Raw genomic sequence first — 15,283 nt, 5'->3', positions numbered from 1 at the left:
AATCAAAATTTTTAGAAATCTTTATACCTGTCCATATGGATATGTGTGCACCATAATCAGAGTGCAATATATAGATATGTTTGGTGTTATTCTAACAAAAATCTGAGTTATCTATATAAATATATATAAGAAATCTATATTACATAATATATTAATTGTTAATATAGGCATTTAATTGAAATAATTGCAGTTTGTTCCTCACAAAAATTTAAATTAGTACATTTTTTAAATAGTATATTTTATATAACAGTGTAGAGTTCCTATTTCTTTCAAAAGCTAAAGATTAAGCAACACTGGGCCCTCATTCCTACATAGCAATGATATGCTAGAGTTATTAACATCGGCTCCTTTAGATTGGGAGAGTATTCTCTAGATTGCCATTGACCTCATTACTCTCTGTTGTCTACCCTAACACTAAGGCCCAATGTTAGTTACCACTGTGCTTGCAATAGTACTCAACTACATTCATGTGTTTGCATGAGTGGCCTAGCCGCTGAATGACTGGAAATTCTGGTTCTATGTATACTGAAAGTTACAGGACAGAATACATGTTTGTCTATCCTTGTTCATCCAGTACCAATCATGTGGTAAGTGCTTAATGAATAAGAGTTAAATGAATGAAGGGAAGGATAAATTGAGTCTTTAGCAAGAACAGATTCTTGGTTATAAAAATTATATTTCTTCCACCATGGTAGAATTTTATGTACCAGTTGCCAGTAATTTTGCTTACTCTTCAACCACTGCCTTGGCTCTGGACCAAAGTTACCAGCAGCATGCTGAGGGGTTGCAGGATGGAGTGAGCAAAGTGGCAGCGGGCTGAGTTTATTGAGAGAGACTCCCAGAACTGTCCCCCCTTCCACATCACACATTACATTATTAATGGGGGAAAAGTGACCTTCTGTACCTTATTTAAAAACTGCAACCACTTGAGATTTGAGTAAGTGATTGGTGAGGCTCCAGATGCCAGGAAGCCCAGATTTCTCCCCCAGTCTCTCTCATGCAACCCTTATGCTATTAGTACTGCTCAACTAATAAAGAATATTGGATTTAATTTAATTTTGGAAAGAAATCTCACTAAAAGAGATTCATTCACTTGTTTACTGTCTGTTTTCTGCACTAGAAAATGTTTCCTTACAGCAGAACCCTGGTCTCAGTTTGTCAGTGTGTTCCCAGTATGTGGCATCCAGGAAGTTCTCAGTAAATACCTGTTGGAAGGGATGAATAAAGAAAAAATGCTTGAAAGCAGAAAAGAACAAAGAGTTTTATCATTTAAAAGCAAGACTAAAAGAAGCAAGAAAGCTCCTGTTTAGCTCCTGCTAAGAAGAAGAGTCCAAAATAGTAGAAATAACAAAAACAGGAGTCAGGGGCTGTCCTTCTCCACCAGACAGTCCTGCTCAACCACCCCAACTCCATTATCTCTCCTGCCAATGCAGCAGAGCGTTTTAAAGGTAAAAGGATGAGGGACAGGTATCAACCGCTATTGCTCACTTCAGCCCACCTTTACGCTGGGTTCCCAGCCTGCTTATTCTCTGTGAGAAGCCTGGAGGATGCAGCCACCTGGCCAGCCACAGTGTCCTGCCTGGAACATGTCAGGTTGCGTAAGCCCCTGAGAGGACCAGCATGTTGGCCACAATGTTTGCACTGGCACCTCTTCCTCCTTCTGCCAGGGCCACATATTCCTGGCCTTTGTCTCCCACTCAGGGGCCTGAGTCTCAGGCTTAAAAGGTTATGGAAGGGCAACATGTATTCCCAACAATGAACTGTGAGGTCACCTTACCCATAGTCCTGGCCTGTATTTACTGAGGGCTAACAAGCTGAGTTCTTCACACTCCTTACTCGACTTAAGCCTCACCACCCCTCCAGGAGGTAGCGACTATGGTTATCCACAGTTCTCAGATTAGCAAACTGAAGCTGAGAGAATTAAATAACCTGCTCAACATCACAAAGCCAAGTAAATGCTAGAACTGGCATGTAAACCTAGGCCAGTCGGCTTCGAAATGCCTTTAAGTGCCATTACCTTCAAAAGAGTAAAACTGTACTTTGACCTTTCTTCTTGTCTTTGGTACTTTGCTCTCGGGTTAGCCGAGTAGCTGATTCCCTTTTCTTCCCTTATTGGTGTGGGGGATAGATATCTAAGTACTGTATATTCATCTAATTTTCTCTGCTTAGTCATCATGATTTCTAAAGAAATGTAGCGATCTTTGCATATCTGTTTAACTTTTTCTATGGGGGTAATTGTAAGGGTTATTTTTTAGTTGTCTGCTTTTTCAGGGCTCCCTCCTCACCTGCTCTAGCCCCAGAAACCGTTCACACACCCTTTAAAGCAGAGAAGTGGCATCTACCTGCCCACACTTTCTGGGCCGTGCTGCTCTCTAGTGGCTAAAGTAAATACGGCTTCAGCTCAAGCCTCGTTTACATCTTCTTAAGGGCCCGGAAGCTACACGTTCTTAAAAGGCTCCCCGATATCCACATTTAAGGCCAAATCAACATTTAGTCACAGTGGATTCTTTAAAATATTTTGCTTTCTTTTATTGAATGGCACAGGAACAACCACGGTCTATCAGTCCCCAGTAATCCAGGACCGGGATATGGATTCAAAATGACTGTACGAGACATTTCCAAATGAAACATGCTTCATTTCCTGGGCCTCAGGTTCCAAATCATTTCTTATTGTTTCTTTTTCCTTTGATCAGAAACTAAGAGAAAGCCCTAATGTGCATAGAGAAGACAGCAGTGGTAATTAATGTGTGCTCTACGAGCAGTGCCTTCCTTTTACATGTCACAGAGGGAGCATAAATCAGATGGCACTGCTGTTTTTACAATGAAATGGAATGTGGAATGCAGTCTCCTTCTTAGGAATTCTGACATTTTCTTCTAAATTTAAGAAGTAGGGATTTTGCAGGAAGACTGGAGAATCTGGTAATAACTCTCTAAATTGCCAAATGTTATAAGGAGGTACAGGTGAAAGTAGTAAGTCTAGCTAAGATTTGTTTGTTTGTTTGTTGTGGCTGTTTTTAGAGCTTGTGTATCAGAAAACAAAAACTTGGAAGCTCTGTCTACATAAAGCCACAAGATTGACCATACTGACTAAATTAACCAATGATTCTGTTGTTCTTCATTGAGTCCACCAGTTGTTTTGATGATTTGTAGACATGGCACAACTAGCCCAATGAATCAGGCCAGACCACAAAGTTTGCGGAATCTAAGCTTGCAAGAATTCGGACTTGGACTCAGTTCCAGGTTGCTTTCACTTCAGTTTTATTACCAAAGCAGCAAACAACAGTGCACAAGTTATAGAGGACATGAAGGATACAAACGCTAGATGTTGTTGGCTGATGCCTCACATATTCACCCCCAAGTCACATCCATATCAGCCCACATGGGTGATCTATCTCCCAGGAGAATAGAGCCACACTCAGATCTCATGGGGAGATCTACATGTCAGCCAGAAATCCTGGACTTCAAGTAGAAAGCAGTAGCTGGGAATTTGGGGTTGTTTCTCTTAAAGAGGGTATAAATGCATTCCAAATAAAGAATATTTATGCAAAGGAAGATGTGAATGGATGGAGGATGGTCCAAGAGGTACAAGGTTTCTGATATCTTTTCTCTACTAAAAGATATCTGAACCTATAGATGGATGCAGTTTTTGTTTTTTTATTTGTTAGTTTGTTTGCAGCTCAAATTGGTCGTATGACATAGTTCTAGCCAATGAGAGACAGAAATCTTGAGTGAAGGCAACCTTTCCCAAGTAAGAAGACAAGGTCTCTTTGGTAAAACTGGACAGACTTCAACTTCTCGCACACACTTGGAACACAGATGGGAGGTGTGGAAGTGCTGCCGCCATTCTGTGACTATAAAGCAAGAGGCATGGAAATAATAGCCTGAGTGTTAAAGATGGCTGAGTGGGTCACAATGGCACTGCTGAGCCACCACACATGTTTTACACTGGCCACTCATCCCTGAATATTTTTGTGAGACAAGCAACAGGGTTTGGTTCTGTGTCCCCACCCAAATCTCATCTCGAATTGTAACCCCTGTGACATGGGAGGGGCTTGAATCATGGGGTGGGAGGTGATTGAATCATGGGGACGGACTTCCCCCTTGATATTCTTGTGATAGTGAATTCTCATGAGATCTGGCTGTTTGAAAGTGTGTGGTACTTCCCGCCTTCGCTTGCTGTCTCTTGCTCTGCCATGGCAAGATGTACTTGCTTCCCCTTTGCCTTCTGCTGTGAATGTAAGTTTCCTGAGGCCTCCTACCCATGCTTCCTGTACAGTCAATTAAACCTCTTTTCTTCATACATTACCCAGTCTTTGGCAGTTCTTTATAACAGTGTGAGAACGAACTAATACAACAAGTAAATCCTAATGTTGAATCTACTGTTGTAGAGTTTTCTGTTATTTATAACTGAATATATTCCTAACAGATTGTCTGAGCTCAGGCTGCTATAACAAAATACCAGATTGGGTGGCTTAAACAACAGAAATGTATTTCTCATATTTCTGCAGGCTGGAAGTCCAAGATCAAGGTACGAGCATATTCTGTTCCTGGTGAGGGCTCTCTTCCTGCCTTGAAGACAGCTGCTTCCTCACTGTGTGCTCATATGGCCTTTCCTCACTGTGGGCTTGTGGAGAAGGAGCTCTCCCCCTTTCCTCTTCTTCTTAGGTCACTAATCCCATCATGGAGATTCCACCCTAATGACATCATCTAAACCTAATTCCCTCCAAAAAGCCCCATCTCGTAATAACATCACAGTGGGAGCATCATAGGGATTTGGGGGAATACAAACTTTCAGCTGATGATGCAGATACATCTACGAATGAACATGTAAGTTTTATAAGTTTAAAAACATTCTCCTAACTTCCCTGTGTTTCTACTTAACATATGCAAAGCTACCTAATCCGTCCCAATATGCAGAGCAAACACATTGGTAAAGCTATTCTTGGGGCCAAGAATCAAAGGTTAGCATTTGATGCATTTGAAAATTTTGTAAAATTTCTCTTCCTAGTCTAGGCCCACTTAAAGAGATAGAAAACAGTTTGATAAAAAGCTTCATTTCATTATTGGATTTATAAAATGTAACTTTGTATACGTGTTGGATTCAGATTGCGAATAATCAAAAACATATTTAGCAATTTTAGAGATGTTATCAGTTTTAAAAGGATACACATGACATAGACATTTGAATGCACTACATTCATTTTAGTGTCCAGACTATTTCTAGCTCTACTTGTTCCTAAAGACATAGACTCATCTGAGGAATCATGAGGAGGAACAGCACAGGTTGTGAATAGTCATAAAATCATCAGTCTGCGGCTGGCCTTTAGGAACCCACCTACAACTGTGAATTAATATACATTTTTAAAAGAATGCATTGGGTTAGTACACTTTAAAAAGAAATTCTGCAACAAAAATACAAGATGTCTTTGTGTTAATTCAGCAGAAAAGTATCTGGATATCATTGAAAGAGAGCCATTAGCTGCACGTGAGACACATAAATGTATACATAATAGTGATTCATAATTGCAATTATAAATCATAACTATGCCTTACATTATTATGTGTTTTTATTCTGTTGCATGAGTACTTTCATTAAGTAATCAAAGCAAAGAAACCAGTGAGAACATTTTAAAACATTTCACTGGGCGCCTGAATTTTTTTCATTTGTAACAGTTACGAGGAGCACTAACGATGGAATACATTTTAAAATTTCCCCTTCATATTCACAAATCACTCAGCATTATATAAGAATCCTCTAGGTTTGAAACCTATGGCTTTATGTCCCACAGAAGGTTATTTTTTTTCCCTTAGTCAGTAAGCTAATCCCTTTCTGTTGCGCCAGCTGGGGTCCTGGTGGGGATTAGAACACAGTGTAAGGTAATGATTGGTTGGTGAAGGGGGAATAGGTCTAGCTTCAGTGTCAGAAATTATGTCCAGGCCGGCAGATGGCTGTTTTGAGATGAACAGCACTTCAACATCTTTTCTCTTTTTTATTTTTTCAAAAAAAAAAGAGAGAGAGAAAAAACAATTTGTATCATAACATGTTTGGGAAGTGGTTAAATCGAAATATGCCACATATAGGTGTCCCAAGTCCCACCCCCTGATAGCCAACAAACAATGCAAAGTTTTGGACAATACCAGTGAGCCACTGGGGTTTATAGTCAGAGTTAAGCGACTTGAGAATTCATGTCCTCTCCTTTGTAGATTCCTACACCTGTCTTTGGCCCCAGCACCAACTCTGAAGCATTACAGAGATTGTGTAGATTTTCTGTTGATGTCTGAAGGCTATCCTTGGAATCTAGATCAAATCAGGTCCTCTAAGATTACTCTGGATATATGTAGAGCTCAGTGCCGAAAGGAATAAAATCTTTGGGAGCCCTTAGGACAGGTAAATAAGCCAGCTCTGAGTAGACATCATGAGATGATTAAAAATGCCTGGCCTCATCCTTTTCCCAAGTTCCCTCTCTCCTGTAACCCCTCTCACTCTCACACATATCCCTGAAGGGCCAGAAATAATGTAGGCTCTAAAAAGACCTCTCTGATAGGATTTCAGGATTAAATAGTGGCTTACTTTGCTTATCTAGACTATAGTGTCTCCCTTGTAAGTGGTTTAAGGTTGTTCACATAGAAATTAATAATCTGAGCTGAAAAAAAAAAGGGAAGGAAGGGGTGGAGGAGAGAGGAAAGAAGAGGGGAGAGAAAAACAGGAAAGGAAAGAAAGATGGAAAGAAGGGTGAAGGGAATGGGAGGAAAGGAAAGGAGGCAGGCACAGCCAACTATTCAACTCCAAGTGACTTACTGCATTTCATGATGGAAGGTTTCAATTTTGCTGACTTACTTCTTGTTGAGAAGACATGTTTGTTAATCCCACAGTTTACATATGTCATGAGTCTTTGAGTCTCTACTTTTATTTAAGAAACCTTTGGCATGGGTGACCCTGGATTTCTGTCTTAGAGTCACAGATCTCATTCTAAGGCTTAGCTTTGAGGTAGAGGAGCTGTTGCAGCCCTATTCATCACTTGTAAGTTTGAAAGCTGTGGGCTCTTCCTGACTTTTGCTCTGAGAAGTTTATCACTTCAAACCCTCGAAATTGTGACCTCCTTCATTGACATTTTGCCTGATTGTTCTCTGAGCTTTATCAGATAGTAAAATGCCAAATAATGTGTTCTACCTTTCTAGAAAATATCAGTAAATGGCATGACTGGTGGCCAATAGACATGAAAAAATGCTCAACATCACTAATCATCAGAGAAATGCAAATCAAAACCACAATGAGATACCATGTCATACCAGTCATGATGGCTATTATGAAAAAGTCAAAAATAACAGGTGTTAATAAGGTTGTGGAGAAAAGGGAATGCTTATACCCTGCTGGGGGTTGCAAATTAGATCAGCCTCTGGGAAAAACAGTCTGAAGATTTCTCAAAGAACTAAAAATAGAATTACTCTTTGACTCAGCAATCCCATTACTGCATATAAGCCCAAGGAAAATAAATCATTCTACCAAAAAGATACCTGCTCTCACATTTTATTGCAGCACTATCACAGTAGCAAAGATGTAGAATCAGCCCAGGTGCCCATCCGTAGTGGATTGGATAAAGAAAACATGGTACATATACACGACAGAATACTATGCAGCTGTAAAAATAGGATGAAATCCTGTCCCGTTTTTTGCAGCAACATGGATGTAGCAGGAGGCCATTATCCTAAGCAAATTAATGAAGAAACAGAAAACCAAATACCACATGTTCTTAATTGTAAGTGGGAGCTAAACACTGGGCACACATGGACATAAAGATGGGAACAGTAGACACTGTGGACCCCACAACAGGAGAAGCAGGGAGGGAGGCACGGGGTGGAAAAATATAACGCCTATTGGGTACTGTGTTCACTATTTGGATGATGAGTTCAACTGAAGCTCAAACCTCAGCATCATGCAATACATCCATATAACAAACTTGCACATGTACCCCCTGAATCTAAAAAAAAAGAAAATGGCATGATCTACAAAATACAACCTGATCTGGTAAGATCAGCCTCTATAACTGTTTATTACATGGTCATATTGAAACTTCATTACAAATAAGAAATATATTTTAAATTATTCTGTGTTTCTAAAAGAACTTCAGTTATGCAACAGAGTAAACACAAATATGTGAAATGCATTTTTCTATGTATATGTTTATTTCGATTAAGAGATTTTAAAGAAATATATGAAATAGAGTAAGTTGTGTCTATCTGAGTTCATTTCTGTTAAAAATATTATCCTTGTCTATTCAAATCTTTACTAATTAAATCAAGTTCTATGGGTTCACATACTCCTGGTGTATAGTTTAAAAGTATTTTCTTCACTTGCAATGAGGATGACCATTATGGGGAAGTATTAGGGTTACAATTTGTATTCTGTGCTTGTAAAACACATTGTACTGAAAACTCTAGAGAATCAAATCCATAATTTATTCTCACAACAGGTAGCACCTGCTAAATGGAAGCACCACAGTTCCCATTCACGCCTCCTTCCTGGATTTTGCCACAGATAATGACCTAGGAAACTAAGGAATCTTGGTTTGTAGCATATAAACATATGATTTAATCATAATAAAGAAAGGAACTTTCACCTACATGTAAAAGTCAGAAATGGTTATAGGGTTTTCCAGAGACATTTTCCATGAAGCTATATATTCATGAGTCCCAAAGCATTGATTCAACTATGAATCCTGTGCCTTATTTCCTCTTCACTCTTACCTAAATGGCATGTGTGTGTTTGTACCTGAGTAAGTCTGTTGATATTTATTTATATTCAGGTGAAAGAGAATTGCTGAAAAAATGCATTTGAAATGTGTATTTAAGCAATCATTAACCAGCAGTTACTCAATCATACCAAGTTAATCTGTCCATGGACTAGGCAATATTTCTCAAAGCATATTCCACCCCTCCCCAGATCTACTAACTGAGAATATCTGTCATTGAAGTCTGGGCAACTGTATTTAAAAACAAGTTCCCCTAGTGATTCTTATCCATGCTACAGTTTAAAGAATGAATAGGTTAGCTCATTCATTCATTTATTTGTTCATTCAACAAATATTCACTGAGCTCCTGTTAAGAACTGAAGAAAACAAAAATTAACAAGACAATTACAGTTCCTGTTTTCATGAAACTTCCAATCCAGCATTTGCTGAACTGGCTTGCACAGAAATCCGCGCCCTGCAAGACCTTAACAGTTGTTACAACATGTTGAGCAGAATTTTCTGCTCACTAGATCCAAACCAGGAACAATCTGCATTCTGAAGAGTAAAGAGAATTGTTGCGACTGGAGACCAGATGCTCACTATCTCTCAGGCTTAGCAAGTGGCAGCTAAACTACCTCCAATAACTGCCATCATCACACAAGCCTAACCCCATCTTTTATGCATAAAGAATAAGGACAGAGATGGGGGAAGACAAAAAAAAAAAAAACATCATAAGTTGAAGAGTTTGGGGCCAGAAGTGGATAGGATCATGGCTCTACCTCCTTCCTGTGAAGAGAGAAGTTGCTTCCTCACTCCAAAATATCAAGTAAAGAAAGTGCTAGTAGAGATTCCCTTAGAAATTGGCAGCACCTTTAAGAAAGGGCAGTGGATATCTAATTCCCTAGTTAAATGCTTACTCATGCAGTGGACTTGCTAGTCTACCATCTGTGGCTATCTAGGTTGAGTTGAAGAGAATCAGAACGATAAGGCAAGGTGGCAAGGCTTGGCAGTGGAACAACATAGGCTCCCATGGAAGACTGCTGGATTTGAGCCATGATACCGGTACTACACCTAAGAGGGCAGCCAGCTAGTGAGGGGTCCTCAAAAGCAAGAGGACCATGCCGGTGGGAACTGAGAGAAGTTGGAAGAGGCCAATCCACAAGATCATCAGGACATTATGTAGTGAAGATCTACCTCCCGTGGAATGTAAGCAAGGGTCCTCTGAGAGAGTTGGCATTTCGATGTCGGTCATGTCAAATCACACATAGAGATCCATAGCTAACTAGTTTTCCAAAAACAGTCATGATGTAGAATAGTATATTAACATGCATGCCCATCTAGTTTTTAAAAAGGACATCTACTCTTTCTAACCATTAATGCTTTCCTATCCCAACACAAATAAAAGAGAACCCAGAAGAAGGAGGAGAGAAAAGGTGAAGGATCAGACCAAGACCAAGTTCCCTCCCGACTGTGGATGCCTGTGCTGGGGAAGAGAAGGGCCTACAGTACTACACAGGAATGGAGACTGATGCTGTTAACTGAACTATTTCACTACAATGACCAGAAAGCTATGAGATCCAGTCATATCATTATGACACCAAGTGTGCAGTTGAAGGCAATAACAGAAAAAAAATAAGTATTTCCTGTTTATACCACATCAAGTCCAGACCATTAAATAAACCACATATATAGGTGTTCTGGGTGGTGCAGTAGAGTGTTCTCTCATAAAATAAGATTAGGAGGCCTGGCGTTGTGGCTCACGCCTGTAATCCCAGCACTTTGGGAGACTGAGGCGGGCAGATCACGAGGTCAGGAGATCGAGAGTATCCTGGCTAACACGGTGAAACCCCGTCACTACTAAAAGTACAAAAAATTAGCCGGGCGTGGTGGCGGGCGCCTGTAGTCCCAGCTACTCGGGAGGCTGAGGCAGGAGAATGGCGTGAACCCAGGAGGCGGAGCTTGCAGTGGGCCGAGATCGTGCCATTGCACTCCAGCCTGGGCGACAGAGTGAGACTCCTCCGTCTCTAAATAAATAAATAAATAAGCAAACAAACAAACAAATAATAAGATTAAGAAACAATGTAACCTATAGTCCCTGCCACCACTACCACCATTATGTTGAAAATGGCAATGACAATCAGTATGCTAAGCACTCTGGGAAGTTCTGCAGGAAAGACTAACTGTATTCAACCCAGGATTCTTCTATCTTCTTTATCCACTCTGTGTGTGTGTATGTGTGTGTGTCCTATTATATCTTTTGGAATACTAATGTTCTGTGAAGGACAGTTTGGTAAATAAATGCAGGGATAAATACAAACAATAGTTTGTGTTGTCTATTATAGGATGCAATATTTTGAGATGATAGATCAAAGAGACTACCTGTTGTATTCTAATCTTAATATCTTGTTATTATGATTAATATTTATCATCATGGTTAATAAAAGTACCTTTGAATGTATTATTTATTTTAAAAAATAATCTTTATTGGTGCTACATTCCTTCTGGAGATCTTCCTAAGCATTTTACATGCATTATTATATTTAATCTTCACAAGAATCCTATGCAGTAGATACTATTTATATTCCTAGGTTACAGTTGAAAAAAATGGAAGCCAAGGCATAGCTAGTAGAAAGCCTTAAACTTACATCTGTCAGATCCATGCCTTCTATGGACCACTAGGATATACTGCTCTATATGCATATCTTTCTCTGCACTCTTATGGGAAATTATTCACACTATGATTCTAATATTACTCACAACCACAGTGAATAACCAGACATAGCTGTGAACCTTATGGCAATTAAAATGATCCTGACTCTTCTAACCAGCGTTTTCAGATGAAACAACAATGTAAGGATCTAGGTAGTGAGGGTAACAATGATTTGAAATCGATATGAACTACAAGAGAAAGGCCAAAAGAAGGTTGAGCAGCTGTATGCTTTGGAAATGTTAAGGTTCCTCTGGGTGGCATATTATATGAGTCTCTAAGTGTACTTAGCGGGTGGGTGGGTACAAGGAGAATATTTATCTTCAGTATACCCTGAGTATGAGAAAATTGGTTGCAGATGTCTCACAGCTGTAAGGAATACCTTTGTTTCATTTGAAACCTGTTATAAATCTGTTCCTTAAACTACCTGCTCCAATGACTTTTAATTTAGAGGATGTTGGGTAAGTCCCTGTATATGACCCTCATATATCATCATAAAAGTGGTGGGGTGGTTTGGGCTGGAAACCCCTGCGAGAGTCCCTAGATTTATTGAAGGGCTGGGTTACCATGGGCACTTTGGGGAGTTTGAGTAAAGGCTTTTATTGATTATCAACATTATAAAGAAGAAATCAATTTTTACAAAGAGTGTGTTTGAAGAAGAAAATCCCCTTTGGCTAGAATTTTTTATGTTAGAATTATTCTTTTCCTTTCTGAGAGCATTTTGAAAAGTGGCAATATTATTCCATAAGGTAAAGAAGTTTGGGCTGCAATGGAAAAGATACAGGTTTTGTGAGTAAGCAGTGAAACTTGCTTTCCTCCAGAAAGGCAACTAATGTTGAATCAATGTCCAGTGGTACATTTTTATTGGCTCATAGTCAAATGAGTTATTTGGTTTCATCGAGTCCAAATTAATGAATCTTATCTTTGGAAACTAAAAACATTTTTTGTTTCATACAGCAAGTTTTCATTAAATTCTGTAAAGTAACTTTAAAAAAATAACTTTTTTTGAATGTTAGGAGTTACTATAATTTTCATATTACTAGTGTTTCCTTTTTTCTTCCTGAAATTTCAGGGGTCTTTTTATGCTAACTCTTTGAAAGGCTAGAGTTTTGTATGTGGCATATTTCTCTGATTCCTTGAAAGTCATGAAAAGACCTCAGTCCATGGATGTGTACTCTCTACAGCAGCTCCCACTCCCTCCATCATAGCCAACAGATCAGTTTTCTCAGAGAACTTTCTTTGAAGTCAATGGGCATTGTACCTCCCTGAGAGGGGGGTCAAAATATAGAACTGGATCTACAAAAACCCCACAAACCATTTACAACTTTTCCTATCACACGTAATCCTTTCAAAGGAAAGGCAAAACTCAGCTGTAGTCACCAAGGAGTAGAATGAAGGAGCCTACACAAGTAAACCAAGAATACCATGGCTTCCCTAAATCTTCGCATACACCATGAAGATTTTATCCAACATTCATATGCATCAAATTGGTAACAACATTTTAAGGAGAGAGGATAGAGTTTGGAGTAAAATGTAGAAGTTGGGAGCAACAACAAATACCTTCATTTGCAATACAAAGCTTTGCCAAAAGAAAAAAGTCTATATTTATTCCTGACTCCACTGGATGTGTGTTTTATGAAGGATCCTTCAATTTTGTCCCTACAGAAATATCCTCTAAAGACAATAAAAAATGCTGGTTTGGCCAAATAATTGTTTTTCCTAATAGTTTAAATTGTATTTCCATTTTATAGCATTATCTTTCAATTTATGATCATAATTGGCTATTTTTGTGATAAAAATGGGTTTCCAGGCATAAAACCTTTTATTATTGTGCCATAAGAAAGAAGAGTCTTACTTATTATGGCCTAACTTGTAATTAATATATAGAAACTATTTAGTCACATTTTGGGGAAACGTATTATCATTCATCAATTCAAGGTATTAATGTATGTCTTTATTTTTTCTATTACCATTACTTGTTTTTTTAATTGGCTACCATGTTGCAGGAAAGATGACCCACCAAAATGTATTAGAACTATACTTTTCAAATTTTAATGTGTCTATAAATCACCTAGGGATCATATTAAAATGGAGATTCTGACTCAATAGGTTTGAATAGAGCTGAGATTCTGCATTTCTAACACACAAAAGATGATGCTGATGTTGCCAGGTATTAGAATTCCTGGTACTTGAATTGGGAAGGAAAAAACAAAGAAAGGTCCTAAATAAATGAGAAGGTACAGCATAAAACCCTAAACACTCTGGCATCTAAGTAGCCATCTAGAAATGTCTTAAAAGAAAATGGATTTTAAAGTATAGTTAGAGCCATAATGATAATACACATAGTTAAGGAGTGCGCAAGAAATTATAACAAAAGAGCACCAGATTGGAAGTCAAGATAGCCTGGTTCTAACTTTAGCTCTTTCACTAATTATGTGAACATAGGCAATTCAACTACATGGTCTGAATTTTGGTTTCCTTATCACTCTAATAATGTAGACATGTCCCCAGCTAATTATAACACCAGAAACAACATGATTAGTGTGTTCATGAAAGTATAAAGTGCTACAGTCAAGAAAGACAAATTGCCATTCTCATACGCCACTATGGGGGATATTTTCTGGAAAGCAGATTAACAATCCCTATCACTCAACAATAATTCACCTTTAAACATGAATCCTAAAATATAATCAGAAATGCACACAAAGAGAGGGCATCATAGCTTCATTTGTCATAGTAAAAATTCAGAAAGAAATCTAAATTTCCAAAAGTATAATGAAACTATTACATTCGGAAAAGATTGGGGGGCGGAGCAAGATGGCGGAATAGGAACAGCTCCAGTCTCCAACTCCCAGCGTGAGCGACACAGAAGACGGGTGATTTCTGCATTTTCAATTGAGGTACTGGGGTCATCTCACTAGGGAGTGCCAGACAATCGGTGCTGGTCAGCTGCTGCAGCCCAACCAGCCAGAGCTGAAGCAGGGCGAGGCATCGCCTCACCTGGGAAGCGCAAGGGGGAAGGGAGTCCCTTTTCCTAGCCAGGGGAACTGAGACACACAACACCTGGAAAATTGGGTGACTCCCACCCCAATACTGCGCTTTGAGCAAACGGGCACACCAGGAGATTGTATCCCACACCCGGCCGGGAGGATCCCACAGCCACGGAGCCTCCCTCATTGCTAGCACAGCAGTCTGCGATCTAACCACAAGGCAGCAGCGAGGCTGGGGGAGGGGCGCCCAGCATTGCTGAGGCTTAAGTAGGTAAACAGAGCTGCTGGGAAGCTCGAACTGGGTGGAGCTCACAGCAGCTCAAGGAAACCTGCCTGTCTTTGTAGACTCCACCTCTGGGGACAGGGCACAGCTAAACAACAACAACAAAAAAAAGCAGCATGAACCTCTGCAGACGCAAATGACTCTGCCTGACAGCTTGAAGAGAGCAGTGGATCTCCAGACATGGAGGTTGAGATCTGAGAAGGGACAGACTGCCTGCTTAAGTGGGTCCCTGACCCCTGAGTAGCCTAACTGGGAGACATCCCCCACTAGGGGCAGTCTGACACCCCACACCTCACAGGGTGGAGTACAACCCCCAGAGGAAGCTTCCAAAGTAAGAATCAGACAGGTACACTCGCTGTTCAGCAATATTCCATCTTCTGCAACCTCTGCTGCTGATACCCAGGCAAACAGGGTCTGGAGTGGACCTCAAGCAATCTCCAACAGACCTGCAGCTGAGGGTCCTGACTACTAGAAGGAAAACTATCAAACAGGAAGGACACCTATACCAAAACCCCATCAGTACGACACCATCATCAAAGACCAGAGGCAGATAAAACCACAAAGATGGGGAAAA

This window comes from Piliocolobus tephrosceles, chromosome 3, assembly GCF_002776525.5.
Source record: "Piliocolobus tephrosceles isolate RC106 chromosome 3, ASM277652v3, whole genome shotgun sequence".
Lineage (NCBI taxonomy): Eukaryota > Metazoa > Chordata > Mammalia > Primates > Cercopithecidae > Piliocolobus > Piliocolobus tephrosceles.
This window is presented reverse-complemented; position numbering follows the sequence as displayed.